Here is a 13,614-nt window from a genome sequence, read left to right on the forward strand (position 1 = left end):
TCCAGTGCTAGTAATCCCCTAATTACACAATAAACCCTCTAGCCTAACTTTAATCCTATGCTTTGTTCACAGTTAGTTCCAAAGAACTTCGTAGATGCACGTGCACGGTCAGTTTCTTGGTGCTAAGTTGGAGGACGGGACTAAGGAGAGTTTGTTGTGTTTTGTTCAAGTTTCTTCGAATTTTGCGGATTGTTATTTTTGAAAGAGGTTTTTATAGTATTGTTGTTCTTTTTATTAAAAAATAATAAAATTGTTGTTGAAAATTAAAAAAAAATAGAGATATAAAATGCCGTTAAATGTATTTACTAAAATTGTTGACTTTGATAAAAAAATTGAGTTAATGCAGCTTTCCAAAGAACTATAATGACACTAACAGAGAGAAAAGTCACTAAAACTCCTTTTAATAACTAATAATGTACCTACCAGAAATGTGATAACCCTAAGTTATAACAAATCAAATCCCTCTCACTTAAAAAAATAACACACTTAGTTAACTTACCGAAAAAAAAACAACCTCAAATTCCAGTCAAAATTTCAGCCCACAAAACTTACGAAACTTTCGAAGCCCGTCAAACAGCGTACAATAAAACGATACATAGAATTTTCCTTCCTTCCCGCCTACCTTACCAGGTCCGACATGAGAGCACAATGTAATATCGTCAAAAGTTAGTTACCAGAGGTGCATAACTTGTCTGGTATTAATAAGCCCCTGTAGAAAGTTCCAAACTAATGGCCGTGTTCCCTACACGTCTAATTAATAATTGTCCGCGTGTTTAGCGTGTGTTCTATATTTAATATAAAGGTTATATTAAGGTTAAGTTTGATTTGATTGATATTTACTTATATAGGTATTGTATCATCATCATCATCACCATGAGCCTGTGTTCGTGTCCACAGCTGGACATAGGCCTCCCCAATTTCTAGCCATCGAGATCTATTGAGGCATTGTATAATTCTGATGAAATAAGGAGAGTGATTTCTTGAGAGAAATATTACTTACTAGCTGTTGCCCGCGACTTCGTCTGCGTGATTTTCAAGATGTGAAAAACTATGAAGTTTAATAATAACGATCATCGCAAAAATGTAATACAATATTGAAAATGAAACACTTTTTTTCCATTTTAAGCTTGCTTTTTTTTCTAAATTATAATGAATCTTGAGCGGCCCAAAGACTATGAAATGATTGAATCAAACACATTTCATCGTTTACGATACTATCCTGGTGTCAAATATTTCACAGCTGTTTTAATGACTTTTTCTTATTTAATCCCAAAAAGAGGGGCTTATAACTTTGACATATCTGCCTACCTGCCTGTCTATCTGTGACATCATAGCTTCCGAACGAATTGTACAATTTTAATTTAAACGTGAATTATGTGCGAGTGTTCGTTAAGACATGTTTGACAAATCGAGCCGTTTAAAATGGGGGGGGGGGGGTGCAAGTATGAAAAAATAACAGAAGGTATAACTCAGTCTTAGCACTTCTGCTAAAAATGTTTTACTTTCGAGGGTTTCCATTTTCTAATTGGGTGGGTTATGATTTTCGACCATGACTGTTTTTTGGTCGGCCTACACCTGAAATTGTTAGACGGATTATGATAGTGATTATGAGGTATCATAAAATGATTATTGTACTGTAACCAAAGAGGTAAATCAGAACCATATTACTGAGGCCACGGTGTCCGTTCGTCTGTCTGTCACCTGGCTGTTTCTCAGGAACAGTGATAGCCAGATAGTTGTTATTTCCACACAAGATGTTTTCTGACGATATAAATAAGATGTCAAATTATTTTTGTGGACGGAGCTGGTGAAGTGAGAGTCGGGCTCGGTAACTGTGGATGTTACATAGTGTCGTGTATAAGATATTGCAAAATTGCGCCCAGATAAACGGTTTCCAGAAACACGTTATGTTTGATTGTCCTCTTAATATAACTGATCTAACTGATCTTCCTCACAAACATTTGGAATATTTCCAAAATAAAAAAGTTGGTAAACGTGTTATCTTGTTTTGATCATGATTTGCCTTTAAATTGCCGATAAATAAACAGCGTGATAATAAAAAAAAATATCGGACACCCCTTTTTTTAACTATGATAAAAATCTATAGTACCTATAGGATGTGTGTTATTTCTGATGTTACAACAAAGTAAAATATGAACATAAAAGTGACTTCATGTGCATGAGTACTATTTACTGTACCAATTTACAAAGAAAAATTACGTATTTTATTCGTTAACCTATCTGACGATCATTGAAGTAAAATACCGTCATGCAGTAGGGCTGCATAAATGGAACTTAAATAAAGACTACATGAGGTTGGTTATGAGGTTACGCTGTCGATACCGACAGCCAAAATGAATGTTCCAGACATTGTGTGACGGATGTAAAAAATATGTTCCTAATCCTCGTCGGCTTAGCTTTGGGATCTCAGAAATTCATTCAGTCTTGTTCCTTCCCCTGTTTTTAAAAGGGTACGAAAGAAGAAAATTTTAAATAAGTAGAGATTACAATAAATTGTTACAGGAATTTTTGGAAGGGCCACGTGTACGGTCTCTGTAATGGCGGATGTAGACCAATCAAATCGTTAAAATATTGAAAAATTCCAGGTATCAGTAGACATTGTTCTATCAATAGATACATAATGTCAAAAACCGTCTAGCGTACGCTCTTATTAATTGATAGCTTTGGTCTTATAGATCTTTCACATTGCATACCTATTATGCAGTTTCTATGCAAGTTTTCTGGGCTTTGCTATCCGAAATACTTTTCACCTATGTAATGTTGCAAATTTAAGAAAACATTATTTCATTGTTTGAATGGCTTTTTTTGTTTGAAAGTTTATATTTTTGTTGCTAGTTGTTACAGATGAACCAAGGTAATATAATTAACTGTGTCGTTCAGTAATTTATTGTTATGCATAATTATACATGAGATCAATGTGAACTACATGCAACTTTGGGTTGAGTGTCACTACGAATTCTTTTATCTTGAAGTAGCATCGCCAACATTACCGAGCTAAAAACATAGGTATACACCTATCGTAAATAAACACAAAATCATATTACGGCATTCCACATTTGAACTTGAGTAATTTTAGTACACCAATAAAAATAAAAATAATTTAAGTTCCTTTGTTTCAAGAATGTACCGATTACGAAGTAAAATTTGCATCAAAATAATAATAATAAAAGTATTAATAGTTTATGTTTCTTTTATTTTAATTATTGTCGCGCTAGGTCTACATTAGACTTGAAAGAGAATAAAATGACTGATTTTGTGAAAAAGATTTACTTTCGAAAAAATATATTATTGCTCTGCCAAAAGTCTTAAGATAAATAGCGTGATGTTTTTTGAGTAAATTGATGACCGTGCTGCCTACTACTCAATGGGGTAAAAATACACTTCATAATTGTATTACACGATGTTACGGGTGAGTCCAAAAATTTAAAAATTTACTGCTCATGACCCCTGCATAGTAGCGTTATGGTTTATGTATATTTGTTGTATCATGTGTACGATAAGGTTCATGCAAAATTTGAATGAAATATATTCAGTAGTTTATGAGATAATTTGATATTTGTGTATAGATATAAAAGGCTCCTGCTCACCCCCTGTAACGAAAAGCGAGATAATAAGTAAAAAGTATGTTGACCGGACCTCTTGTTGATATTCTCTGAAAATATGAATCAAATCTATTCAGTACTTTCCGAGATCTTTCCGGACATACATACAGACAAACAGACAAACAGACAAACAGACAAAAATTCTAAAAATCATATTTTCGGCATCGGAATCGTTCGTAGACCACCCTCCAATTATTCTTTTTTTTAAATATTCAATGTACAGTTTTCACTTTTCTACAATTTTATTATATGTATAGATAATTAACAAATGAATGAGGTTGACAGTCAAAGTGGGTGAAAGGATGTCGCTAACAAAATTTTCTCAGGAGATTTTAAGATAGATAGCCGTTATATAAACTATTCTTGTTTTGACTTAAAGAAAAACTTTCTTTACTGTAACTTGGTGAATGGTGAATGTAATCTATACTAATATATAAAGCTAAAGAGTTTGTTTGTTTATTTGTTTGAACGCGGTAATCTCAGGAACTACTGGTTCAAATTGAAAAAATCTTTCTGTGTTCTATAGACCATTAATCGAGGAAGGTTTTAGGCTATATAACATCACGCTGCAACTAATAGGAGCAAAGATACAATGGAAAATGTGAAAAAAAATAAGGCAGGTATTAATCATAACTTATCTCTTCTACCCACGGGGACGAAGTCGCGGGCAACAGCTAGTGCAGAATAAAAGCCTATGCATGTGTAGCAGTCGAACAAAAAGCGATAGAGGTTTTTTTGACACGCAATTAAAGAGGTCATCAATAAATACGGTAAAGCATTTCGGAACGCATGACAGAAGTATTAACTTATACTTATTTAAGTTGCTGCCTTATGTGCAGCGAGGTAACGCGAAACATTTATAACTCAAATATTTATGGCGGAGTTACAAATCCATAAACCAACCGACTTTTCAAACGTCAGTCCAAAATAATAACTGACGTTGTGAATGCATAATTTTGACAGGTCCATGCTGCTTTGTATTGGCGGTAGCTTCATACCATTTTGGAATCCAATATGGTACAACCTTAATGTTTTATAAATTCTGAAAAACATAAAAATAATGGTATATGAAAACTGTAAATCTAAATTCATAATCAACCATTTCTGACGCTAGTTTATGATGTCACAGAGAATTTCTGTGAATCATCATAAACTAAGTGTGTTATCATAAATCACGGTGTATAGACTACACCGTGATTTTTTAGTCGTCTTACAAAAGCAGCCCAGTTCGTGTATCCAATGATTAGAACACGTTCATGATAAAAAAATAGGTATTTATGAGATTTGAATAAATTTAAAATGTAATTTTTATTCAATATTATGATGCAATTCGTAGTTTTTTAGAAATACAGCTCTGTTGCGAGAGCGGTCCGAGCCTTGTAACAATGGTGAGGGGCGCGGGCGGCGGCGTTTTGATCATTTTTAAGAGTATTTTCAGGTTTCTCTTGTTTAATTTTTCTTCGTACTTATTATCTTAGTTGATGATAAAAAAATAATAATCGCGCCTAGGGGTATTTTACGTCGCATACATGAACTGGGCTCCTTTTGTAAGACGACTAGAAAATCACCGTGTATAAGGTCCTGCTGTTGAACATAAGCATTTCCTTTTTCTAAACCTATACCGTTATTGTTTTCGGATCACTCTGTATCACTCAAACGTCTAACTGGTTATATTATTACAATATTATATTATATTGTAACGACTATTTCGTGCTACATTCCTACAAATACCTGTGGTACCTTATTTGTATCTAAATTCCATAACACAAGTGCTTTGGATTCATAACAAGTATGTGATGTTGTCAAAAAAAAAATATGTAGGTATACTAGATCACGAATCCATATTCAACTAATTTTCAAAGAAGACAATCTTTAACAGAACTAAACTCGTAAACGAAATAAAATCACTAGATAGTCAAAATGCTTAATGTAATGTATAATTTAAACAGTATCAAATATACTCTTCAATACTCTTTTTATTCGTTTCAATATAATAACATACTCACCTATTTACTCCAAACCCGGTCTTAATAGACTTTTCATACAGTCTCCTTCCAATGAAAAAACTACAATAAGCTCAATCATATTCTCAAGGGAAATGTTTTTATATTGTTCGTTATATTGCGAATTGTGAAAACATAAAAATGCTATTTTATTATACATGACAACTAGGGTTTTTTTGGAAATCCTATTACCGGTCGACACAGGGGGATCAATCTTGAAGTGAGAGTATGAATAAGACGAAGTCTGATTGATAAGAAGTCACATTTTTTACAGTTAGTTTGCTACCTAGTTTGTAGACAAATTGGTATCGAACAATGTATTGCCAAGTTAGCAATTAATGAATAATATAATAAGATGTGCATGATATCAGGTGTTTAAAATATCACATAGTCAAATCAAACGGGCAACGGGACAGGGGCCGAACAGAACACGAAGCTTTTCCATTTTTACCCTGAGAGTAGAAAACCTCAAAAAGTAAATATTTTGGAATATATCCCAATGCGGGGCACAGAAATATTCCTGTCTAAATGCGTAGCCGCTGGAACACACATTGTCTTATTTCTCCTCGAAGGCGTCGCGACGCTTTTAACTGGTCGTATTTTATTAGGTTTTTGGCGCCGTCTCAAAATAGACATACTTGTAATAGGGTTTCCTCATAGACTTCGCTTAGAAATCATTCATTATGTTTTGGTAAGAAGTGAGAAACGAGAATAAATACACTCTTCATTGTCATGACATACTGCAACCAAATACACATAGAAATATAAGAAAATTAGATTTAAATTCAAACAGAAATAAAAAATTAATAGATTTTAAAAAATCTGCAGCCACCCGTTTTAAAATGTCACTCCATACAAATTTGTTCAAAATCGGTCCAGGCGTTTTATACTTATAAATTGCATTGTCATTGGCTTTGAATTTCAGCCGGCTAGCTTATCGGAAAGTGACTCAAAATTGAGTTGCAAAAATCTAACTGGAACGACAACCAAACGAAAAATTAAAAGCTTCCGCAACGCAATATTTATTATTATTGAAATTACTTTTGTAATCGTACGTTAAAAAGTTTCTAAAAAGGCATAATATTTTACCTTATATATTGCGTATAGTGTAAAACCGTTAAGAAAAGTTAATAAGCAAAATCTTTTGAAAAAGTCTCCATTAAATTAAATATCCCATTTCGGATCACAATGTGATGACCCTATTCTATCACATATCAAATTCTAGTCATGTGTAAACAGACACCATTTTTTTGTTTATTAAAATATAAATGGTTAACATTTTTTTTATCATTACAATAGAATTGATAGACATGCCACACGCATCACGACAAACATTATAAAATTCGCATAGTTATTGCTAATTTATATGGCTCTTGAATAATGAATACGAATTAAATTATTTATAGATTCAGATCACGTAGAAACTCATAATGTTACATCAATAGGAATGACACTTTTTTTTTCTAAGTCCGTCATGTATTTTAATGAATTATAATGGGTATGTATTTTTTATTTTGCCCCACAAACATGCATTGATCAAATTATAGTGAATGAAACTTGGGTGTGACGTCATTTCTATGCATAAACTATACGACGGTATAAAGTATATACCTTGGAAGCAGTCAATGGCAAAAATTTAAACCACTTGTTTTCAATGAAAATAAAACTTAAAATAAATAAAATATTTATAATCATAATATAAGCCAAGTCAATAATTGACGAGAACAAAATCTAAATAATTATTGTAATATTAAATCAAAATAAATGCCTAGTAATTAAAATCCAATAGGTAGATTAATCTTGACAATATAAAATTGTATGATCAAAATTACAAGAGCCGAACAATTAACGGATTTAATAAACTAAATATCTAGCGTGACTTAGTTAAAATATTTCAAATTATTTGGGTTAACGAACTAAATTCTGTAAGGTCTCGAAATTTAGTTGTTCTCGCATAAATCACTCTGTTTATTGTAGACATTGGCAACGCTTGGTCCACACATGTCTGTGCTTCTGATACAGCTATTGAGACTAATTTATTACTATCTGTACCAAAATATCAAGACCTTTTTATAAGCTAAAGACCTCCTTAAAATTATTCATTTTTTTTTAAACTAGTCATTACAAAGTTTAATTTTTGTGTACAAATATTCAAATCACGTTCACAAATATCCAACTCAGAACAAGTATTTGTGGATCACAAATACTTGGACCTACTTGTACCTAATTGGGAAATAAAAAAAATCAATTTTACGGTCTGCGGTTTTTCTTCTGAACACCTAGTGCTTTTTCAGTAATTAAAAAAAAACGAAAACCTGCAAAAATTCTCAAAACCGATCCTGAATGTTTACAGGAATATTTATTTCTGAACATATTATGATAACCTACATATAAACTTCATAGCTACTTGGGAAGGAATTGCGTCGTAGATGAACGTAATTTTCCCCAGTCATAAATAAACCAATCGCTCCAAGGATCATCCAATCATCAATTGCTGAAACTTAATTAAAGCGAACACTATCAATAAAACTACACGCAGAAACCAAATAGGTATTACAAAGAAAAACTATCAAAGTGCCGGCGACTGGAATACTAATCTAGATCCATTTAGGATCCATTAAACATATTGAACACAGAAGATGAACGGGTACGAGCGACGCTCTAAAACGTTGATTAATTTATGGACTGCAATAGAAGCTGGATGTTCTTCAACGATTTAAAACAGAACATATAAACTTGTAGAAGCACTAAACGGATCAAGGTAACCAACGAATTGCGAGAGCGTTCGAAATTCGTTAACTAATACATAACTGTTAGTTTTTTTTTTAATCAGGGATAAAATGTGGTATTCTTTTGGGATGTTATGTTTGTTTTTAACTTAATTGGTACTTAAAGGTAAAGTAGACCAATCTAAAGTTAAAGAAAATAATCAAAACACAAAGTTATTGGTGCTTTAAATTATAGACGTTTTTAATTTAGTATCTGCAGAAGGAATTCCTCTTAAAGCAAGTCGATAATTTATTTTAGTTGTCTGAAGTCACTCTTGTGACTTCAGATATATATATATTTCAGATTGTATTCTTATACAATCTGAAATATATTTTTCACACCAGAAATTAATCATCTGAAATTTTGTCTAGCTGTTTATAAAGTATAGCCAAGCAATAGAGGGACAGACTGCGTGTACCGGTGCCTTGGTAATAGGGTTCACTAGGCATTGTAAAGAATCTACTTTTACGAATTTTAGGCAGTCATGGTCACGGGCAGACTGACCTGTGACCATGATACCTGTAAAGGTGTCGAAACGTCGGGAACTAAAATCTAAAACAAAACCGCGATAAAATCCGTAAAAGTAGTTTCATTTCAATGTCTAACATACCACTACTAAGGTTTCATTTTAAATTTCCTTTTTTAAACCAGGATATATACCCCATACAATAAACTCCCATAACAAATATTTTTAACCATCCACATAGTTACCCATTACCATATTATATATTATATATATAGTTATTATAGTTTACCCATCCACAGTCTTACCTCATTGCGTTTTCAAACGGTTACAGTCCTATACTACTTGAACTAAGCTTCACGTGCTGATGTGTAGGCGAGAGCAGGAAGTCGCTTTCCAATCTGACCTTTATCCCGGAGCACTGAATGGCACTTATGAGTTTGCTTAAGTGTAGCTGTTATTACTCGAGGTATTATTTCCTGGAAAGAGAAACAACCGAAAACAATTATTGCTATGAATTAAAAACAGAAAGCTTGTTTTATATATGATGATGGACGCCTTAACTGTCACTAAAATTATCCCAAAAGTGTTGACAATAACAAAAATAAACTTTAATTCATTCGTATCTATGATTATAAAACGAGCCTTCCGAAAAACAGAGGGACTCATAATTACATAGATTGTCACTCATCTACGGACCGACCTCATCAAGCGTAGCTTAACCTGTGATCGATCAATTTGCAGCAGTTATAGCTTCGTCACGAGCACCTCCACTTTGATCCCTTATAAAGAACTTGTTTTATTAGAATACATGAGAACGATAACAACTCCAAGCATTTGACCTTCAAAAGTGATCTCGACGGATAATAATATTATATAATATTTGTCTTCGGCTTCAGACAATACACATGCCTCCGATACCATTGTTGTGATAGACTAAACCAATAATTGTGTACACAAACAGCCACTGATTTAATTAAGCTTCACGATATTGTGTTTATAATATGGATACGTTGTGTAAGCTTGACATAATATCTTATGGCCCTGATTTTATATCTAAAATACTAGCTGTTGCCCGCGACTTCGTCCCCGTGGGTAGAAGATATAAGTTATGATTTATACCTGCCCTGATTTTTTACATTTTCCATTGTATCTTCGCTCCTATTAGTCGCAGCGTGATGATTTATAGTCTAAAGCCTTCCTCGATGAATGTTCTATTCAACACAAAAAGATTTTTTCAATTTGAACCAGTAGATCCTGAGATTAGCGCGTACAAACAAACAAACTCTTCAGCTTTATATATTAGTAAAGATTAGCTGATATAATAATTCCATTGAAAAGTAGGTAAAGTATCGGTGAAGTTCGGATCCACCAGCGATACTAGGGGTTCCTATACGAAACGTTGATTTACGTATTTTTTTGTTTTACTGCGTGAACAACAACGAGTCTGAAGTGAAACTGGGCAGGCTGCTTGACCAGATCAAGAGACGACGATGGACTTAAGCGATTAAAGAATGGTGGCCAAGTCAATTAACAAGACGAGTCAAAAAAAGAATCGAGAGTCCGGGAGCAAAATGGGTCGATGATATAGTATAGGTCTCCGGTCGAGTCTGGATGAGGCTGGCACAGGACCGTAGAAATTGGCATGAGTAATGGCAGGCCTATCCCGAGCAGGGGGAGGACAAAAGTTGCGGATGATGATAATAATATTACTTATGATATTTTTTTAGAAATTTAGGTTCATGAGGTTAATTTGGTGATTAACGGACAGAAGAACAGGCAGCAGAGGTTTAGGTTTTTTGTGGACACGTTTTAAGTTAGCGACTTTGACTGGCGGTGTCATAAAGTATTATTTTGAAGGACGCCTCTTTATTATTATTTATTGATGACTACATCGTGCTTCTAAATGCATCATATTTTGCAATAAATACTAATTAAATGCCTATGTATTTAGTCACTTTATAGAACTAGTGTTTGTAAAGTTTTATGACAGTACACTGTGGGACAGTTGTGATAATTGCAAGAAAAAAAACGGCATCTATTTAAATCGTTATTCAAAACCAATCTCCAAATACTTTAAAATGTAGAACTAAATAAATATTACTATTTTGTCTACTGACACTAAATTAAAACCGAAATAACGTAAACCGTAAACTATTTTGACGCCGTTCGCGAGAGCGTCGTCGTCGGTACTAAATAATGGTGACCGTCCAGTCTCTGACATAACACTATTTATATCTCACGCTGGTATTCCAGAAATCCATATAAATTTAGCGCCATGTTAGCACTTAACGAATATACAGAGTGTTTTACTGGCGTGGCCAACACACCTGGAAATTAGCATAAGCAATAAAACTTTATGTTGAAACATCGCGCTCTGGTATACCGTAGGATATTTAGGGAGAGTATGACGCTATTACTGCCTGCATTTCATATTGTTGTAGGTCTCTATGAGCTTTAGGGATATGAATAGTAAACAGCTGTGCATATCGTATTTGTTAAAAGTAAAGACATCAGTCTGATGGTATAGAGGTATGATTCTTTTCCCACGTTTTTATAAACTCACTTTCGAGTTTGTTTGTTTTTTTTTGTCACGGTTGGATTTTTGCAACTCACTTTTGAGGCACTTTCCGATAAGCTAGCAGACTGAAATTTTCAGGATAGCTTCAAACCCGATGATAATGCAAATTACAGCTAAAAAACTGACAAAATTTGTTAAAACTTGTCATTTCAAAACGTGGGTATTTAGATTTTTTAAATTTATTAATTATTTTAGAATTCCGTAGCCAAAAGGTAAAATCGGGTCCCTATTGCTGAGTCTCCGTTGTCTGTCCGTCCGTTTTTCCGTCAGACAGCTTGCTAGTCAGTTGAAATATTCATAGAGGATGTGTTTCTGTGTTACCTATCAACAAATGTATCACACTAACAACAATTAGTTGTCACCTACACAACAATTGTTATAACAACTAATATACAACTAATTGTTGTTAGTGTGATACATTTGTTGATAGGTGACAAATAAATTTGAGATAGGGTAGAAAATTATCTGTACGGAACTCACAGGGTCGCGATTACATCTCGCAGTTGGTTGGTTTTTATTTATATAAGACTGTGTGAAGGTTTATAAAACCTTTTCACCGCTAAGTGGTACATGATTACATAACCCTGTCTTTAAGTTCTGTAATTTTCATGTTCCAGATATCCATTTATATGTTCTAAATATTCGATAATAATTAATTAAAACCTATAACTAATTAGCAAACCACTAAAACATTTTGATAATTCAAGCGTTTGATGTTTATATCATATCAAAACTTTGTATGTTAACCTAGATATTTTAATTAAAACAGTTTGGTTATTTTACTGACACGAATTCAATAAACCAATTTTCATATAAATTAAAAAACTTTTTTAATAAAACGTGCAAAAAATACGCGTAAATTATAAATAAAACTAGTTCGTTAACTAAAAAAGATTATTCAAACGTCATTTTATTTATTCAGAGTGGATCATAGTTTTAGAATGCCTATAAATTTAACAGGAATATTTAGCAATTTAGAAAATATATTTCAATGATAACGTTTTATGTATTATCATTCATTTAAAAATAACGTAAATTTCTCGCATATTATTTAATACATATCTATATTATGCAGAGAATCTGGGTCCAAAGACCGGATTCGAAGACATGATTACTGAAGTCACATTGGTACTTTTTTATACAGTTTTTAATTCAAACAAGTGCATTTGCAGCTTTTGAGCGATATAATTATTATGACCAACACAAAGGAGAGAACTGTTTCATAATAGTATTGTTTTTGTATTATAGTTGACTTTCAAACAGCTTGACCGATACTCATGATATTTTTTTGGCATACTGGGGTTTTTTTTTGCTTTTGTGATGTCTCCACCTGGTATTATTTAAAATGTTTATGAATCAAAAACTCATTTGCTGGGCTAGCTGCAAATTGTAAATTTTTTGTCCACAATTACCTCAATCATCTCCACAGCGCTGACATTCTTCTGACAACATGGAATGTCAATAAAATTGTCGTGTTGGCAATGGTCTTGATATTTCCGTTTACAACTTAAATTACCATTAAATAATTGATGAACACATGTATTCTATTAAACAATGTTGACTAAATTGTTTTTGTCGCCAATCGCTATGATGTCATTGTGCTTTACATTCGTAATGTTTGAGTCATAGTTGGATAGTGTATTGAGGAGACTTTTGACAGCTTTCTTTGCTGCAGTCAACTCCTTAAATATCGCAAGATATTTCTACTTAATTTAGATGTGATCAATGGAATAATTCTACAGTGGTAATAAAAAACTATATATTTTTAATTTGAAATGTCTCAGCGCAAAGCAGTTATTCTAGCAAAGAGCGTCTTTCATTTCAAAACATATTATCAATGTTCTTGTGAGTTAAAATGTTGTTGCTTGTAGTTTACACTAACTCGGGAATAAAGTAAAGGTATAATACATATTAGGACTAAGAAGATAGTCGGTTATTTATGCACCAAATCGGTTAGTAAGGATTTGACAAATCCTACGAAACAGATTCTGATAAAAAGTGCATGCAAATTATAATACCCAAATATTTCAATTTATATCTACCCGATTCCGGAAACCATATATCAAAGCATACGCTAATAGCAGCCTCCGAATACAATATCACTTCCAATGCACTGAAGTCCCACGCCGGCTACCCGCACATTTAATTCAACCAACTAAACTTCGTCCGCTGAAA

This window comes from Trichoplusia ni, chromosome 1 (assembly GCF_003590095.1).
Source record: "Trichoplusia ni isolate ovarian cell line Hi5 chromosome 1, tn1, whole genome shotgun sequence".
Classification (NCBI taxonomy): domain Eukaryota; kingdom Metazoa; phylum Arthropoda; class Insecta; order Lepidoptera; family Noctuidae; genus Trichoplusia; species Trichoplusia ni.